Source organism: Trachurus trachurus, assembly GCF_905171665.1.
Source record: "Trachurus trachurus genome assembly, chromosome: 14".
Taxonomy (NCBI): Eukaryota; Metazoa; Chordata; class Actinopteri; order Carangiformes; family Carangidae; genus Trachurus; species Trachurus trachurus.
The window spans coordinates 48873-68564 of record NC_139903.1 but is presented as its reverse complement, the minus strand read 5'-3'; the positions used below and the strand labels follow the sequence as shown (position 1 = coordinate 68564).

Here is a 19692-nt window from a genome sequence, read left to right as displayed (position 1 = left end):
TATTTACTATACTTATTATACTTACTTACCAATATTTTTTGTTAAACCTCTGGCCGCAGCGTTTTGAATGAGCTGGAGTTTATTTAAAACCTGTTTTGTCAAACCATAGCTGGTTTGAGTGTGTTGCAGTCAAGACGGCTGGAGATGAAAGCATGAAGCAGCTCTTCAGAGTCTGAAGGCGATAGAGAATTATAAAGGATTATTTCTGATACGTTTCTGAGGTGGTTAAAGTTAAAGTTAAAGTTAAAGTCTTCTCTGGTGTCGTCAGCCGTCTGTTTCTAGAAGTTAAGACCTGCATCTGAAACGACACAGAGTTAGAAACCAGAGGACACGCTGCTGCTGACTCAGGATTCAAGATTCAAGACGACTTTATTAATCCCTTAAAGGGCAATTCCATTTGGTGGCTCGCACACACACCATGCTCATAGCACAAACACATAACAGCATAACAGCACAAACACACATAACATAACATAACATAACATAACATAACAGAGAAACCAGGAAAGAAAGAGAGTTGGCAGCTGTGTGCAAAGTCTGCTAGTTGCATGTAAGAAAATGAATAAATACATCATTAAAAATGGGAATTCTAATAAGTATCACCATTAAAAAGTAGCTACATCTCTAAGTCTCTGGGTAAAAAAAAGAAATACATAAAAGTACACAGTACCCAGTGCATCACACAATTTCAGTTAAAAAATTCACATAGTTTTGTTCAGCAGTCGGACAGCAGAATGAACGGTTTCATTCATTCATTTATTCACTTCACCGTCTCCACATGCGGCTGCAACAGAACAAGTTCAAGTTCACTTTTATTTCTATATCACAGTTAAAAGACCTGTGACCGTCGTCCAAAGAGCTTCACAGAGCAGAGACAGAAACAAGAAGACATGCTGCACCATCACACATTCTCACACACAGATGTATGTACATATATACGGACATATGCACATACATACACATACGCAAATGTGCACAGCTACAGTCGTCATAGACACCAGTGCACATACAAGTACAGGTCAAAAGTGTGGACACACCTTCTCATTCAATGTGTTTCCTTTATTCTCACTGAAGGCACCAAAACTATGAATGAACACATGTGGAATTAACAACAAAGTGTGAAATAACTGAAAACACGTCTTTTCTTCTTTGTCTTCTCTTTCTTCTTTTCTTCTTCCTCTCCTTCTTCCTCCTCCTCCTCTATCTCTGCCCCCACCAACTCTAGTTTCTTCAGAGTAGCCCCCCTTTGCTCTGATTACTGCTTTGCACACTCTTGGCTTCTCTTGATGAGCTTCAAGAGGTGAACCTTCAACCTGACCTGAACATGGTTTTCACTTCACAGGTGTCAGTGCCTTGTCAGGTTCATTAGTGGAATTTCACTGAGAATCTACAATGTAAATAGTCATGAAAATAAAGGAAATGCATTGAGTGTGTCCAAACTTTTGACCTGTACTGTATGTATAATAAATAAATAAATATATATATACATTTGTGTTATTTCTTGTCAAAATGTTTCATTTCTAGTCAAAACTAAACTTTGACTCTAGTCAAAACTAAACTAAAAAAATGAGACTCATCACCTAAAAATGATTTTTTTCAATAATTTTCATTTGTTTCAAACAAATTTTCACTTGAAATAAGTAGAAAAATCTGCCAGTGAAAGCTAGTTTTTTTGTGTTTGTAATAAGAAAGAAAAACTTGCTCCACTGTCAGATTTTTCTACTTATTTTAAGTGAAAATCTGCTTGAAAGAAGTAAAAAGTGTCTAAAAACAAGCTGCTTTTTATGTGATGAGTCTTATTTTAAGTAGAATGAGATTGTTTCGACTGGAAATAAGACAAATGTTCTTGGTAAGAGTTTGGGTTTTTGCAGTGTTGATGCCTTCAGTTTGAATCTACAATGTAGAAAGTAAAGAAACACCAGTGAGTGAGACGGTGTGTCCAAACTTTTAGCCTATGTATAAACAAAGAGCTTGTTGGTGTGCCTTGTCAGGTTCATTAGTGGAATTTCAGTGAGAATCTACAATGTAAATAGTCATGAAAATAAAGGAAATGCATTGAGTGTGTCCAAACTTTTGACCTGTACTGTAGATATTTAAACAAAACTAGCCAGGATTAGAAGTCCTTATTAAGGAGAAAAGGTGCGTTATTAAAGCAGATTTAACCCTCTCCATGTCTAACATGTAAAGGCTGTTCATAGTCTGGGAGCAGCAGCAGAGAAGGTGATCGCGAACAGAATGAAAGAAGTGAAGTGATGAAGTTCACAGCGACTCTGGGATTCGAGCCGCGACCCCCCGACCTCGTCGCCACGGTGACCTACAAAACCAGAGGGCTTTGATGTGCTGGCGGGGTCGCCGCGGTGACGAGCGCGGGCAGACAGACCCAGATTAGCGGCTGTTGTCTTAGCGCCAGCGTTGTGTTTTTACAGAGGCGCTGCGTCGCCGCGGGTTGATGAAGTGGAAGAGAATCGAAAGAGCGTCGCAAAGCAGAGCGGCTGGGCAGGGACAAAAGGTGAGACGGGCCGTCGCTATGGAAACACCAGAGAGACACAGAGAGAAAATACAGTTTACGAACCGCAACACAACCACCAACACTGGGACGCACACATTTACACATTTACACTGGGACGCACATTTACACATTTAAGGTCTTTACACACTGAGTCCGTTTTTTTCGCATGCGTTTTTCGTATCCGTCATCCGACAAAAAACGTTACGCGCACTAGGCTTCTTGCACACTGAGTCCGTTGCGTTTTATTCGCATGCGTTTTTATTTTGTGTTCCAAATTTCGGAGAGGAAGACAAACATCGTTACGCAGTGATGATGCACTTTGTGGTTCTCTCACTTGTAGAGAAATGAAAGAGAAAAATTTAAATATTGTGTCCATCCTGAGAGGAGCCAGTAGAGGGGATCAGAACTATCATCATCACTTCAACAGGTTATTATAGGATGTCAGTGGTCCAGTTGGATAGATATTGATTATTAGCTCACACATTAAACACAAGACGGACAATTTCCATGATCCTGAACAGCGGCTGGCGCACACACACAGACACACACACACACTCCGCAGTGATCTCCCTCCCCACCCTCTCTTCTTTCTCTCTGTCCAGCCTTGAAACGCTGATGTGATTGGTCAAAAGACTTTTCACGGATGTGAAAAACGCATTAAATCGAACCTGTTCCGAAAACTTTTATGACGGACGAAAGTTTGGGACTCGGTGTGTAAAGGCCTTTACACTGGGACGCACATTTACACATTTACACTGGGACGCACATTTACACATTTACACTGGGACGCACATTTACACATTTACACTGGGACGCACATTTACACTTTTACACTGGGACGCACATTTACACATTTACACTGGGACGCACATTTACACTTTTACACTGGGACGCACATTTACACTTTTACACTGGGACGCACATTTACACTTTTACACATTTACACTGGGACGCACATTTACACTTTTACACTGGGACGCACATTTACACTTTTACACATTTACACTGGGACGCACATTTACACTTTTACACTGGGACGCACATTTACACTTTTACACTGGGACGCACATTTACGCATTTAAACTGGGACGCACATTTACACTTTTACACATTTACACTGGGACGCACATTTACACTTTTACACTGGGACGCACATTTACGCATTTACACTGGGACGCACATTTACACTTTTACACATTTACACTGGGACGCACATTTACACTTTTACACATTTACACTGGGATGCACATTTACACATTTACACTGGGTAATGCACATTTACACTGGGTAATGCACATTTACACATTTACACTGGTAATGCACATTTACACTTTTACACTGGTAATGCACATTTACACTGGGTAATGCACATTTACACATTTACACTGGTAATGCACATTTACACTTTTACACTGGGTAATGCACATTTACACTGGGTAATGCACATTTACACATTTACACTGGTAATGCACATTTACACTTTTACACTGGGACGCACATTTACACATTTACACTTTTACACATTTACACTGGGACGCACATTTACACATTTACACTTTTACACATTTACACTGGGACGCACATTTACACATTTACACTGGGACGCACATTTACACTTTTACACATTTACACTGGGACGCACATTTACACTTTTACACATTTACACTGGGACGCACATTTACACTTTTACACTGGGACGCACATTTACACTTTTACACATTTACACTGGGACGCACATTTACACTTTTACACTGGGACGCACATTTACACTTTTACACATTTACACTGGGACGCACATTTACACATTTACACTGGGTAATGCACATTTACACTGGGTAATGCACATTTACACATTTACACTGGTAATGCACATTTACACTTTTACACTGGGACGCACATTTACACATTTACACTTTTACACATTTACACTGGGACGCACATTTACACTTTTACACTGGGACGCACATTTACACATTTACACTTTTACACATTTACACTGGGACGCACATTTACACTTTTACACTGGGACGCACATTTACACTTTTACACATTTACACTGGGACGCACATTTACACATTTACACTGGGTAATGCACATTTACACATTTACACTGGGACGCACATTTACACTGGGTAATGCACATTTACACATTTACACTGGGTAATGCACATTTACACTGGGTAATGCACATTTACACTGGTAATGCACATTTACACTTTTACACTGGTAATGCACATTTACACATTTACACTGGGACGCACATTTACACTTACACATTTACACTGGGACGCACATTTACACTTTTACACATTTACACTGGAACGCACATTTACACTGGGACGCACATTTACACTTTTACACATTTACACTGGGACACACATTTACACTTTTACACATTTACACTGGGACGCACATTTACACTTTTACACTGGGACGCACATTTACACTGGGACGCACATTTACACATTTACACTGGGACGCACATTTACACTTTTACACTGGGACGCACATTTACACTTTTACACTGGGACGCACATTTACACTGGGTAATGCACATTTACACTTTTACACATTTACACTGGGACGCACATTTACACTTTTACACTGGGACGCACATTTACACTTTTACACTGGGACACACATTTACACTGGGACGCACATTTACACTTTTACACATTTACACTGGGACGCACATTTACACTTTTACACTGGGACGCACATTTACACTTTTACACATTTACACTGGGACGCACATTTACACATTTACACTGGGTAATGCACATTTACACTGGGTAATGCACATTTACACATTTACACTGGTAATGCACATTTACACTTTTACACTGGGACGCACATTTACACATTTACACTTTTACACATTTACACTGGGACGCACATTTACACTTTTACACTGGGACGCACATTTACACATTTACACTTTTACACATTTACACTGGGACGCACATTTACACTTTTACACTGGGACGCACATTTACACTTTTACACATTTACACTGGGACGCACATTTACACATTTACACTGGGTAATGCACATTTACACATTTACACTGGGACGCACATTTACACTGGGTAATGCACATTTACACATTTACACTGGGTAATGCACATTTACACATTTACACTGGTAATGCACATTTACACTGGTAATGCACATTTACACTTTTACACTGGTAATGCACATTTACACATTTACACTGGGACGCACATTTACACTTACACATTTACACTGGGACGCACATTTACACTTTTACACATTTACACTGGAACGCACATTTACACTGGGACGCACATTTACACTTTTACACATTTACACTGGGACACACATTTACACTTTTACACATTTACACTGGGACGCACATTTACACTTTTACACTGGGACGCACATTTACACTGGGACGCACATTTACACTTTTACACATTTACACTGGGACGCACATTTACACTTTTACACTGGGACGCACATTTACACTGGGTAATGCACATTTACACTTTTACACATTTACACTGGGACGCACATTTACACTTTTACACTGGGACGCACATTTACACTTTTACACTGGGACGCACATTTACACTGGGTAATGCACATTTACACTTTTACACATTTACACTGGGACGCACATTTACACTTTTACACTGGGACGCACATTTACACTTTTACACTGGGACGCACATTTACACTTTTACACATTTACACTGGGACGCACATTTACACTGGGACGCACATTTACACTTTTACACATTTACACTGGGACGCACATTTACACTTTTACACATTTACACTTTTACACATTTACACTGGGACGCACATTTACACTTTTACACTGGTAATGCACATTTACACATTTACACTGGGACGCACATTTACACATTTACACTGGTAATGCACATTTACACTGGTAATGCACATTTACACATTTACACTGGTAATGCACATTTACACATTTACACTGGTAATGCACATTTACACTGGGTAATGCACATTTACACATTTACACTGGTAATGCACATTTACACATTTACACTGGTAATGCACTTTTACACTGGTAATGCACATTTACACATTTACACTGGTAATGCACATTTACACATTTACACTGGTAATGCACATTTACACTTGTCCTTCTGCAGCCTCTGTTTCCAGACGTGGTTCCTGGTTCTGACCCAGATTCTGGACCTCAGTCCATCACATTAATGAAACATAAATTTAGACAAATGAAAACAAATGTGTCACTTTTACCATGAACATCTTGTTAATATCTAAGAACAATAAGTAAAATATGATCAATATCTGAATTAGTTTGATAAACAGTGTTTTCTTTATATATGATGTCAAATATTAACAGCCACGTTCAGGTTATAAAATCATTACTATTCGTTAGCTCTTAACTCTGGAGTGTTGTTGTGATTGGTCGGATTTCTGGCCCCTCCTCATTTACAAGTGTATGACGTCATGCTTCAGCTTTGAAAAGAAAAAGAGGGAATATTCACACACTAATAAAGGATTAAAGCTCCTGTTTATTGGATTCTTGCTTCCAGATGTGGTCTTCCTCAGGCAACTAGAGAAACGGCGTGACAAGTGGCTGAAGGCCTGATGACATCACAGCGTTCACGACTCATTTCTCCTCTTAGTTGTAGTTAATATTTATATACTGTATATTATTGATGAATTCCATCACATCCAGGCTTCAGGAGTGCAAATGTTTGACTAATCTTGTAGGCAAAATTCTTTTAACTAATTTTGAAAATTGAATGGTTTTTTTTGTTTTGTGTTTTTTAATTAATGTGACTATGTGTTGAAACTATGTGCTGTCATTCTTGGCCAGGTCTCTCTTGCAAAAGAGATCTTGGATCTCAATGGGACAAACCTGGTTAAATAAAGGTTATAATAATAATAAATTTCATGTTTGCAAGCTGTTTTCACCATTTTCTGAATTGGTACAAATCAAACTATTGATTGAGATATTGATCAGAATCTGCAGTCTTGTACAAACCAGAGAAGAACGAGTCTCCTGGTCGACCTCTGGACGCCGAACCTTCAGCCTACAGGTCACCGAGTGCACACACACACACACACACACACACACACACACACACACACACACACACACACACACACACACACACACACACACACACACACACACACACACACACACCCCAGGTTGAGTTTTCCCTCCTGTCTTTAATCTGCAGGACAAAGCGGAGCGGATGCAGCCAGGTCCATACATAGCTTCCCAGTGGGGGGGCGGGGGGCTCAATGTCCATTTATGGTGATTTTACTACAGGAAAACACACACACAAACACACACACACGTAACATGGAGGTCTCACGTGTGCTCATGTTCTGTCACATTTTATTGATTTAAATCCTCTTCATGTTCAGTTCAGTTCAAAACTCTTTATTTGTCCCCGAGACGCAAATTCAAGGTTTGAAACTGAATCAAACACATCAAACACATTCATATGTCTTTGTATCACTGCATGTTACTGTTTATTATTGTATATCTCTGTTTATTATTGTATATCACTGTATGTTGTGTATGCTGTGTCTGATTGTATGTAGCCTATATTTAGTTTTGTTTATTTATTTGTTCCATTCATAGAAAAAAGGAAATAAAACAACTAAAAAAAAGCAAACAAAGCAACTCCTGAATACAGAAAGAAGTGAACTCATGTTGTCGACCTAATGTTGTACCTAACTAACACTTTTTTTTCTAGAAATTTTGAGAATTTGTTTTTTTTTTAAGTTCTTTTGAGTGTTAGATAAAAACAAGCTCTGAATGAGGATGATGAAACAGAGTTAAACATACTACAGGTGTAGCTACACATCCATCCAGTCTGTGGTCACAACCGTCTTTCCATTCTTTTTTTTTAATGAAAATCTTTAATTCACAGTTGTAAAATACAGACAGAGTGTTCATAACATGGGAATGTTCTTGGAAATAGACACAGACAGAAATGGAACAGGGTTAAGGAATAAAATAAATAAAATAAAATAAATATACATATATGTAACTGTAAATGTAATGCATGTACTGAAATATATGTATTATGTGAGTAAATAATAGCAAAAAATAAATATATAGGCCCTAGATAAGGCACTTCTTATTCTGGGGCAAGTGAAAATGAGTTCAAGTATAATAGTGTGCGTTCACTTATCTATATATTTACTTTTGATATATTTCAGTACATGCATTACATTTACAGTTACATATATATTTATTTTATTTATTTTTATTCCTTAACCCTGTTCCATTTCTATGGAAAAAGAAAAGAAGGTTCCACCGAACACAATGGGCTACATTCAATTAATTTATTGTTAAAAACAGCTGTTTTTAACAATAAATTAATTGAATGTAGCCTACCCCATTGTGTGTTGTTTTTGTTCCTGACACCACCTGCACCGATGTGGAGTTTTATCTGAGCTGTGCAGGGGCAATCTCTTCCCTGTTCCATTTCTGTCTGTGTCTATTTCCAAGAACATTGCGATGTTTGTAACTCTCTGATTGTCTGTATTTTACAACTGTGAATTAAAGATTTTCATAAAAAAAAAGAAAAGAATGGAAAGACGGTTGTGACCACAGACTGGATGGATGTGTAGCTACACCTGTAGTATGTTTCTGTTTCATCATCCTCATTCACACAGTTTGGTTTTATTTTTATTATTATTAAAGCAGAAGTGAGTGATATATTTGTGTTAATATAAGTCTTAAATAGTTATATCTTCCGACAGCAATCACTTACATAGAGTGTTTGGTCTGAAACACGGGTCTCTCAGTCACTCTGCTCTGCTCTGAGCCCAGGAGAAAACATTTATCGTATCCTACAGTTTTTATCCAATGAGGAGAGAGAACGGCATGCAGGGCTGTGTGTGCAGCCAAGGGACGCCGTGAATGTGGTGACGTAGCGACGAGGACTGTTATGGTGCGTTCAAGGAAACTCGTATTTTTCCGACCGTGAAGTGGTACCAGTTCGATCTGGTACGAGTTCACGGGTCAGAAGTTACGAGTGGCCGTTATAGTGACTTTCACCGGTAAAACAGGTCGGAAAAACACGAGTGGGTTGCCTGGAACGCTACAAAGTCGTAAGTTGTGACTTGAAGCTGTAATTTACGATTTCAAAAGCCTGCCTGGAACGCAGCATTAGCGAAAACGACCGGATCACTCACTTCTGCTTTAAATGCTCAAAATAACTTTTTTTTTGAAAAGGCACTTCTTATTCTGGGGCAAGTGACTGATGCACTTTTCCGGTCATTTATGGGCTTTTTTAGTCGTGCCACTGTTTCAACACACTGTATAATAATAATAATTGCCCTACGGGGACACACATAAAAACCTTGAACCTTGAACCTTGAACCTTGAATGAGTTCAAGTATAATAGTGTGTGTTCACTTTTCAAAAAAAAAAAAAAGTTATTTTGAGTGTTAGATAAAAACAAGCTGTGAATGAGGATGATGAAACAGAAACATTCTATTACAGGTGTAGCTGCGGTCACAACCATCCAACCATGTTTCTTTCCATTCATGAGCAGCGGAGTTCCGCCCTCTCTGACGTCACTCTCTCTCCGTCTCTGACGTCACTTTGTTTATACACACATCCCGTACACACCCCGCCCTCGCGCCTCATAAACCCGGCGGCACGCGGCGGAGCGGGACATTTCATCAGCTCCGTGTTTCTCCTCTTGTCTCCTCCTGGTGTCTCTCTGTCTGTCTCTACTCCTCCTCCTGGTCTCTCCATCTCCCGCCGAACAGGTAAACCTCCTTCACCTCCTTCTCGTCCTTTAATCCGTTAAAATGTCTTTATTTTGTCTTTTTTCCGTCTTTCCGGGTGTAACGTTCAGGGGCCGTCGGAGCTTCCGGTGCTCGGCGGACTGATGCAATCCTCCTCTCCTCCTTCAACATGTTCTCCTCCTCTCCTCCTCCTCCTCCTCCTCCGCGTGTTGTCAGTCTGTTTCAGAGGAGCAGTGTTTAGATAAACCACCCCACCGGCCCAGATCTCCGGTAGTTAGTTTCTGTGTGTTGAGGTTTAAACGTGAGTCAGTCTGAGCTGAAATGTCCAGTTAGTGTCTCAGTCTCAGTGTTTTAGTGTGAACTGTTACGTTACCAGTCAGTAGTTTGAGCGGGGAATCGAACCGCCGCCATGTTGAAACTAAACGACCTCCTCTCGGCTTCACGGTGCCGGTACCTCCGGGTTAAACCACCGGACTGAGCCCGGTCCTCCGGTTCTCCGCTGCTTTCATTCATTGTTGTGGTGGTTAGCCGTTAGCTGCTCGTTAGCACCGGGAGGCTAACGGCTAACGGCGTGGGGCGGTTGTAGCGCTGCGTTCACTGACTCACGGAAACTACACGATTCTACACAATATACAACAATGATCCTCGGTAGGAAATCAACTGATTCGACCCTGTAGTGTAGTGTGTAATGTGTATATAAATATATAGGTTTACACACAGACACACACCTGCTGTGTGACTGATGCAATAAGCCCACTGTGTTGGGGGTAACTAACTCACGCGGCATTTAAAGCGACAACACCTTCTCTGCTCCTCTAATAATAACTAGGTTTAAATGTGGAAACACGCAGCGCTGTCGCTGTTACAGCCCAGACCGAGAACTACATATAATATAATATAATATAATATAATATAATACTTTATCCACGGCCGCGACTCACACAAGGTAAATACAGCAGGTTTCCGGGGTCCGTGAACGCAGCATCAGCACCGCCACAGCCACGTAGCATCAGAGGGTCAGACTGGACCAGGTGTCACAGACCTGTTGTCATGGTGACGGAGACCAGGTGTCAGAGACCTGTTGTCATGGCGACGGAGACCAGGTGTCAGAGACCTGTTGTCATGGTGACGGAGACCAGGTGTCACGGTGTCATCCCGCCAGGTGAGCACGTGACCCGGTAGTTGAGGGTAAATCTGGGCTCGTGCAGCAGGAGGAGGAGAGATGGTGATGAAGCTGTGATTAGTAACAGAGTAAATATAAATAAATGAAGCCACAAAGAATCAGATTGATGAAGATTATTGATTGTTGAATAATAATAATGATTATTAATAATAATAAAGTAGCAACAGGAGAAAGAGTTAGATGTTGCTGCAGGTGTTTGTGACGACATCTGGACAGAAACATTTATCGATAGTTCATTAAAACAGTTTATAGATTATTTTTAGATGATTTATCTTCATATTGTCTCAGATGGAAGTTTAGTTTATTTAGTTTAGTTTAGTTTATTATAGTTTGTTACAGTTTGTTACAGTGTAGTGTAGTTTAGTTTGTTACAGTGTAGTGTAGTTTAGTTTAGTTTATTATAGTTTGTTACAGTGTAGTTTAGTTTATTATAGTTTGTTACAGTTTGTTACAGTGTAGTGTAGTTTAGTTTGTTACAGTGTAGTGTAGTTTAGTTTAGTTTATTATAGTTTGTTACAGTGTAGTGTAGTTTAGTTTAGTTTATTATAGTTTGTTACAGTGTAGTGTAGTTTAGTTTAGTTTATTATAGTTTGTTACAGTGTAGTTTAGTTTAGTTTAGTTTATTCTAGTTTGTTACAGTTTAGTTTAGTTTATTTAGTTTATTATAGTTTGTTACAGTGTAGTGTAGTTTAGTTTAGTTTATTCTAGTTTGTTACAGTTTAGTTTAGTTTATTTAGTTTATTATAGTTTGTTACAGTGTAGTGTAGTTTAGTGTGTTAGCAGCAGGTCTGAGCCGTGGGAAAGTGACCAGATTCACAGAGAACGACGGCGGTGGCGCCGAGCCAGACGACTTAAAGGGTCGTTCAGTTCAAATGCACAGGGCACACACACCTACACACACACAGTAACACACCTACACACACACGCAGCAGTAACACCTGGAGCAGGTCCTGACGTCTTCATGTAGGTGTTGAATATTTAATGAGTGAAACATTCAGACCAGAGCTCAGTCAGCTGGTTGATGTCTCTAGTTGTTGTTATAATATATATAATATAATATAATGATGCTGCTGCACGTTGAGCCGGTCGGTGACTGGACCACTGACCTGTAGGAACCTCTGTTGTTGTTGTTGTTGTTGTTGTGGTGTCAGTCACAACAAAGCCATGTGTGTTACTGTGTGTGTCTCTGTGTGTGTGTTTAGCACCAGGCTGTAATGAGGTTAGCAGGTTTAATCCTCTTAGAGCAGCGACTCAGTCAGGGAGCAGCAAGAATCTAACAATCTAACAACCTAACAACCTACTACCACCTAACTAACTACAGTACAACCTAACTACCCTAACTCCTAACTAATCTAACAACCTACTAACTACCACCTAACACCTCAACAGGTTCAGTTTCCTCCTTCTCCTCCTCTGCTGCCATCCCATCATCCCATCATCCCGTCTTCCTCCTGCTTCTGTTGGTCACCTCAGTAATGAACTCCTTATTGTACGTTGCATGTGGTCTCCTGTTTAATAGCTCACATTAAACAGGAGACCACATGCAACGTACAATAAGGTTACACCATCACCAACACCACTGCTTCAGTAGTTACACACATTTACAGTATTTCTCTCTAATGTTCCAGTCGTCTACAGGCTGAGACTGAGGGAGTTTCCATCGTTGACTCTGAACTCTGTGGTCGTTGACTGAACCTCCAGGTTCTGACGCTTCACTACGACTCAACCACTCAACACAGAGAACTAGAACCAGAACTAGAACCAGGTCCAGATCCACATCCAGAACCAGAACTAGAACCAGGTCCAGATCTAGACTGAGACTCAGACTGAGTCTCAGGTCTCAGTCCGCTGGTTGTTCTCTGCTCGTGTTGTTTTCTTAGTGACGGCAAAACTGAATCTACTTGTCAAAACAGAAAATGGCCGCGTGCTGTGTGTGTGTAAGTGTAGTTGTGTGTAGTTGTGTGTGTGTGTGTAGGTAGGTGTGTGTGTGCGTGTGTGTGTGTAGGTGTGTGTGTGCGTGTGTGTGTGTAGGTGTGTGTGTGCGTGTGTGTAGGTAGGTGTGTGTGTGCGTGTGTGTGTGTAGGTGTGTGTGTGCGTGTGTGTGTGTAGGTGTGTGTGTGTGTGTGTGGTTTGGGTGCAGCAGCCGTGTGAAACCACCAGCACCAGATGAGAGCGTTGAGGCTCCATGAAGCTGCAGCTTCTGCTCCGACACGACGGTTCACTGGCACGGTTCAGAGGTGTGTGTGTGTCTCTGTGTGTGTGTGTGTCTCTCTGTGTGTGTCTCTGTGTGTGTGTGTGTGTCTCTGTGTGTCTCTGTGTGTGTGTGTGTGTCTCTGTGTGTGTGTGTGAGATCACAGCAGCTCTCCAGTGTTTGTTGACTCTGCGACCCGGCCGGCGCTGTGTGATCCGTGAGCCTGGCTGTTCCTCAGCGTTTCCCATCAGGCTTCACACGGCTCCTGTTTGTTTTCTCTTCATTGTCTCGTCTTCTCTTCACTGTAGCAGGATGAAACGCTGCAGCTCGGTCTTTATGGGATTAATAATAGAATAGAATTGTTATTGTGAAGAGAAAAGGCCCAAATTAGAGCACGACATAATGTACAGAGAGTTTAGGTCGAGGAACTTCCTGTCACCTGCAGCTCAACGGTCAGATGAACCTCAACACCTCCACAAACCTGAAACCTTCTGTTTCACTGGGTTACAGTTGGTTAAAAGCCTTAACAAGTCTGTAACACTTTACTGTAATAGGTGTTCATCAGATTAACATAACACTGTCATAAACATCAATGAATACTTCTGACAGCTGTGGTTAAGTGTCATTCGGTAAGTTATGTCACTTTTGATGCAAAGTTGACATTGTTTGAGATGTTTTTGTTATGAGAACTTGACATAATGTTTAAAGTTTGTCCATGAGGTCTGCTATGACAGTTTAAATTGTCTTTATGTCAAGTTGTCAGAACAAAAACATCTCAAACAATGTCAACTTTGCATCAAAAGTGACATAACTTACCGAATGACACTTAACCACAGCTGTCAGAAGTATTCATTGATGTTTATGACAGTGTTATGTCAATCTGATGAAACCTATTACAGTAAAGTGTTACCGAAAAGTCTTAAAGTCCCAGTCTGTAACTTATTTGTCTCTTTATGATCAAAAATCAAACCTGTCTTTCATAAATCCGTATTTGACTGAAGGTGAATCACAGCTGCTACAAGTGAAAGCTTTCTGGTTCCTTAGAATGAGTTGTTACAAGTCGTTACAAATACAGAAGTGGGCGACGCACCGAACCGAGGCGGCCATGTTGCATCGTGACCGTAGGTAACCACGGAAACGGCCTGTTAAAACTGTCACCACTGTGTAGTGTGAGGAAGGACGGAGGCACTGGTGTTGCATTCAGGTGCAGTCAGGCAGACGGCCGTCGGTAAACCAACCGGATGTCATTTTACTAAAACAATACCACATCACCATGACAACATGTTGTCAGACCACTTGTTTATCCTGTCACATGCAGCGTCTGTTGTCTGTCTGACGTCTGCCCCATTTCACCTGAATGCAGCATCAACAATACGTTCAGATATGCAACCGCTCCGCTAGATGGGGGAATTCCTACAGACTATACCTTTAATTTAATTGAAGTGTTCAGGTCTTAATGTTCTTATGTTCAATGTATCACGACCTCTTTGTTTCTTTTGTGTGTTAATGATAAAAGTGTTAAATTGAGTTGTGTAACTCTGCAGCAGCTGGTTTCCTCTGAGCGGCCGCGAGGCGTCGTCACGGCGAGGATCAGGCGTCGTCACGGCGATGTATCGGGTGTCACTGCATTAACAGCCCAGACAGCGTGACGTCGCCGACTTCACTAGACTCTGGAGTCCTCCGTGGCTTCTCTGAGTTACAGGGGGGCTCCGTGCAGCAGTGCATGTCCATATGACGGTTGAGAACGGAGCTCACTTTTCTTTGTCCAAAAAGACACACCAAAAAACATCCAGATACCTCCATGCTGCTCGTCTGTAATGTCCCTCTTGTATTGAAGCCCCGACATGAGAAATTGTTCCGAAAAAAAGTAAATAAGTCTATATTTCAAGCGTCTTTTTGGGTGAAGAAAAGTGAGCTCTGTTCTCAACCGTCATATGGACATGCAGTGCTGCACGGAGCCCCGCTGTAACTCAGAGAAGCCACGGAGGACTCTGAAACTTCTCCCAGCCCTTAGTAATTTAAATTTTGAGTGAACTATTCCTTTAAAGGGTTCCTACCCAGTGGATCAGGATCTGCTTCAGATGAAAGTTCCTCTAACATGTTACAACGGCGTCTCAGTCGATGGCGTCGTAAAGACAGATGAGTGCTGATTGGTGGATTCTCTGCAGCAGCAGCAACGTGCAGACTGGTGATAATTAGTCACCACAGTAGTAGTAGTAGTTGTAGTAGTTGTAGTAGTAGTTGTAGTTGTAGTAGTAATATAAAGTGGTGTTGTAGTAGTAATACTCAGAGTGATAGATAAGACACACCTTGTCCTTGGGGGCGTGGCCTAAGCTGTTGGGGGCGTGGCCTCAGAACAGGAACTACTCCACTCTGACAGGTCTAACAAAGGGGGTGTGTTACTGTGTGTGTGTGTGTGTGTTACAGTGTGTGTTACTGTGTGTGTGTGTGTGTGTTAATGTGAGCAGGTTGTGTAACAGATTGTGTTGTTTAAAGTTTCCTGGTGTTTAGCTCAGGAATGTTCAGCTGCTGTAAAACAGAGTTACACAACGACTCAGACGATTAAAACTGTTTAATGGGACAAACACAAACACACAAACACACACACACACACACACACACACACCTGGAGCTGCTGGTGTTTAGTTCAACATTTAGTCAGATTGGTCCGTTGCCATGACTCCCTGTTGTTTAGCAGCAGCTTCATGTAAAACCTCTGTTACGTGTTGCCTTCAGGGACCGTTTTTCATCAACAGTCTCTGTGTTTCCCTCTAAAACAGGGGTCTCAAACATGTGGCCCGTGGGCCAAAACCGTCCCGCCAGAGGGTCCAATCCGGCCCGCGGGATGAATTTACCAGGTTTTAAAATGACATAAAGACAGAAGAGGCATTATGAGTTGCATGTATTTTTCTCAGGAAATTTCAGGTTGGTCATAATATGTTTTGTAATAGGATAGTTCTTTAATGTAAACATCTTAATAATGTGCTTCTTTGCACTAAAACAAAGAGAAAAGGTTAGAGTTCTTATCATTTATAGGATATTATGGGATTATTTTACCAGTCCGGCCACTTGAGATCACATTGCACTTAATTTGGCCCCTGAACTAAAATGAGTTTGACACCTCGGGTCTAAAACAACTCTGTCCATCTTTCTACGGGGCGTGTGTGTGTGTGTGTGTGTGTGTGTAACACTGTAATAGGTGAATGAACTGACACACACACGCACACACACACACAGACACACACACACACTCACTCTCTCTGTCCTTGGCCTGGAGTGAACTGTTCTCCTGCGTGTGTGTTGACGTAGATCACGTTGCTGCTGTCCTTGATGGTGTGTGTGTGTGTGTGTGTGTGTGTGTGTGTGTGTGTGTGTGTGTGTGTGTGTGTGTGTGTGTGTTCTAAACCTGCAGCTGCTTCACTGATAATGAACTGGTCAATAATCTGAAGCTCTTTAGATTAATATTTAGTTACATATGAAGGAAACACAACGACAGGAGAGACAGAGAGTGTGTGTGTGTGTCTCTTTGTGTGTGTGTCTCTCTGTGTGTGTGTGTGTGTGTGTGTCTCTGTGTGTTAATGTCAGGTTTATTTTCTCTGAGCATCAACTTCTCACAGCAGGTTCACACAGTATCTGCTGCTGGTTCACTGTGTCCTCACACACACACACACACACACACACACACACACACACAGACACACACACACACACACCCCTACACACAGACACACACAGACACACACACACACACACACACACACACACACACACACACACACACCTACACACACACACACACACACACACCCCTACACACACACACACACACACACACACACACACCCCTACACACAGACACACACACACCCCTACACACAGACACACACACACCCCTACACACACACACACACACACCCCTACACACACACACACACACACACACACACACACACACACACACACACACACACACACACAGCCTGTAGTTCCCAGGCTTCTCTGTGTCTGTGTGTCTCTGAACCAACAGACTGAGGTGGTAGAAGCTTCACGCTGCGTTCACACGGTTTCACACGTTCTGTCATGTGTGTTACTGTGTATCATGTGAACTAATGTGTATCTATCATGTGTATCATGCTGTGTACTCATGTGTACCAGGTGTATCAGGTGTACCACTAGGTGTATTACTAGGTGTACTACTAGAAGAGGAATCCTCAGTAGTACCAGTAGTGTTGTATATTAGTAGTACCAGTAGTGTTGTATTAGACGAGCACCAGGAGAATCTGCAGCTTCAGTCTCAGTGAATTCCTCCTGGAAGTTGTGTAACTGGTTTTTCTGCTCTTTTCTTTTATCGTCTCTCACACCTACACAACTCTAACACAACTCTAACACAACTCTAACACTGACCCAGACCCACACCGAGTCTGAGTCTACACCTGCACAACTCTAACACTGATGCACAAACCCTCACAACACTAACACACACCGAGTCTGAATCTACACCCACTCACTCTGACAACCCTCACAACACAAACACCAACACTGACCCACACCCAGTCTGAGTGGCCCCCACCTTTTCTCTTTACCTCTTTCTACTTGGTTTGTGTTAACGTGTTTATTGTTTACACCGCTGCACTAAGATTGATTTGCACTGGAACTTTGTAAACCAACAACGCAGCAGAGAAAAGCAAAGCTCTGGAATATGCACCGGCTTAAAGCTCTTGAATGATTCGTATCCATCATGTCCTGTCCTGCGCTGCCACTATGGGACTTCACCCCCCCCCTCCCCCGCCTTCAGTTAGCTGCAGGTGTTCGTTAAGATAAGATGAGATAAGATGATACTTTATTGTCAGATCACTCTGAAATGTGTCTTGTCCCATAAGAGACTCATTGATTTTCCTTCCTTGGACATGTTTCTTGTGTCATTCCACACGTCTCTGTCAACTTATTCTGCTACTTCAGCCTGGTTCAGCGACGGCTTTCAGCATTCACACGCATGTTCCGTTAGGAAATGCTGTTTCTAGTATATTACTACAGTATGATAATGACATATTATACAACAGTTAGTTCCGACCGGTCCCAACCGAGCAATTTGATTGGACAACGAGACATTCCATAGTGCTGATATACAGTATAACAGCACTGGGACTTTTTACAGACAGTATCACTCCGCTGTTCAGCTGGACAGGAGCTAAGTCAGAGCCAGGCTCCCCATACAGGAGCTGCTCCATCTCTCTGCTGCTGCTGCTGCTGCTGCTGCTGCTGCTGCTGCTGCTGCTGCTGCTGCTGCTGCTGCTGCTGCTGCTGCTACAGTTATAAACGGACCTGAACATTAAAACCTGGACCTGACCTGGTCCGTCTAATTGGAGATAAATCTCTACTAAACCCGGCTGGGAAAAAAATCGCCGCGGGGGCAACTACGTTTTGACGGTGATGTGTTTTGATATTAGCGTTAGCTGTTGTTAGCCACGTAGCTCAGCTACTTAGCTTCAACTGTGTTTATATTGATTACATAGATGATAAACAAATGTAATACGGTATCGATAACGTCTCTGTGTCTTCACGCTGGTCCTGTTGCTGCGGTGCTGATCAGACACGGGCTCAGAACCAGAACCAGCACTGGAAGCAGCTCGGTGGAGAAGCTTGTAGCTAGTAGCAAGCTAGTTTAATGTTTATGTGTTGCCTGGCAACAGCCTTGTCTCCCTTCCAGTTGCAGAACTATTTCTGTTGGCGGAGCCAAATAAATGATTAAATAAACAAACAAATCATAATCTCTTGTAGTTTATTACTGTTCTAAAATGCGCTCGTAGCACTGTTGTATAAAAGCAATATCACACTGGAGGTCGTGCTGTTGTACTGTATATCAGCACGGTGGGATTATCTGACCGAATCACAGCCGTGCTGATATACAGTACAACAGCACTCCCTCTACTGTGATATTGCTTAATTACTGATGCATATTATTGATCAAGGCAGCGAACACATTGCAACCTGCTCATTGTGTCGAGTCCTTTAGGAGACTGAACCAGTTTGTTTCAGTCTGAGGTCGTTGATCTGAAC

The 19692-nt window shown here is 41.8% G+C and overlaps 1 protein-coding gene across 1 annotated transcript in view; it reads right to left on the bottom strand.

Annotated features, from left to right (window-relative positions):
• cpeb4b (cytoplasmic polyadenylation element binding protein 4b) overlaps nt 1-19692 on the bottom strand; it is a 197025-nt gene that overhangs the window by 173724 nt on the left and 3609 nt on the right. The gene's annotated exons all lie outside the window — the stretch shown is intronic.